The 1,589-nt window shown below is 31.2% G+C and overlaps 1 protein-coding gene across 1 annotated transcript in view; it reads right to left on the reverse strand.

Moving 5' to 3' along the window:
- Positions 1-1,589, reverse strand: part of kdm3b (lysine (K)-specific demethylase 3B) — a 35,147-nt gene that overhangs the window by 7,274 nt on the left and 26,284 nt on the right. The gene's annotated exons all lie outside the window — the stretch shown is intronic.

The following is a 1,589-nucleotide window of genomic DNA, read 5'->3' on the forward strand; positions in this document are numbered from 1 at the left end:
GGTGGAGTAAACTATTTATTCTGAAGCAATATTTTCATCAGTGTTGTATCAACTTTTACAAACTTAAATCTGCATATTTACCTTTACAAAGGCCTATTTTTTTTTACCTTTTTAGATGTATGCATCATCTTACATGTCAAATTATTATAATTTATCAATACATTCAATATACACTATAGGGCTGCTACCAGTCAGATTAAATAATTTACACTGCAAATAACAATAATTACAACTGCAATAAATGTTATGAGAATTTTTTTAATGCATTTATGAATATACACAAGAAATGTTGAGGGGAAAAATGCATACTTTTTAACAAACTTCTCAACTAAACTAGTGACGGTAAGTCATTTAATGAGTGAGTGTGTTATCACGCTGGTATCTTAAGGACTTTCGTGGACAGCTGACTCCTAAAGTTAATCATATTCTGTGTGGTGGTCAGATAGAAATGAATCTTTTCCAATAAGTTTAAGTTGATTTTTACTGAGATTTTTGGTGGAGTAAACTACTTATTCTGAAGCAATATTTTCAGTGTTGTATCAGCTTTTACAAACTTAAATCTGCATATTTACCTTTACAAAGGCCTATTTTTTTTTTACCTTTTTAGATGTATGCATCATCTTACATGTCAAATTATTATAATTTATCAATACATTCAATATACACTATAGGGCTGCTACCAGTCAGATTAAATAATTTACACTGCAAATAACAATAATTACAACTGCAATAAATGTTATGAGAATTTTTTTAATGCATTTATGAATATACACAAGAAATGTTGAGGGGAAAAATGCATACTTTTTAACAAACTTCTCAACTAAACTAGTGACGGTAAGTCATTTAATGAGTGAGTGTGTTATCACGCTGGTATCTTAAGGACTTTCGTGGACAGCTGACTCCTAAAGTTAATCATATTCTGTGTGGTGGTCAGATAGAAATGAATCTTTTCCAATAAGTTTAAGTTGATTTTTACCTTTTAAGGGCATTTTACCTTTATCAAGCCATTTTTCGATAAGTGTGCATTATCTTTTGAGTCAATTTCTTACATTTAATCAGTGAATTAGAATAATAAGACATTTGGGCTGTTACCAAGCAAATTAAATCAGTATCAACAAAATTCATCTTTGCAATCCAGACATAAGCTGTAATTTTTTTTAATGCATTTATGAATATACACACAAGAAATGTTGAGGGGAAAAATGCATACTTTTTAACAAACTTCAACTAAACTAGTGACGGTAAGTCATTTAATGAGTGAGTGTGTTATCACGCTGGTATCTTAAGGACTTTCGTGGACAGCTGACTCCTAAAGGAGTGTATTTTAATAGACTGAATCATGCAGTGTAATAGCACACTGTAAATGTGCACGTGCAATAGACTTCACGTAATGCGTGCACTCTGTAGGTGTTTTGAATATTTTTTTTGCGCCGTGAGAATATTGAGCAAAATAGCTCACTTGTCATGGTGTTACTTAAAGGGGTCCTATTATGCTTTTTCACTTTTTTAATTTTAGTCAGTGTGTAGTGTGTATGTTTGGGCATAAAAAAAGATCTAGAAAGTTACAAATCTCAAAGTCCACTCCAAAG

This window comes from Sinocyclocheilus grahami, unplaced genomic scaffold (assembly GCF_001515645.1).
Source record: "Sinocyclocheilus grahami isolate Dianchi unplaced genomic scaffold, SAMN03320097.WGS_v1.1 scaffold102.1, whole genome shotgun sequence".
NCBI lineage: Eukaryota > Metazoa > Chordata > Actinopteri > Cypriniformes > Cyprinidae > Sinocyclocheilus > Sinocyclocheilus grahami.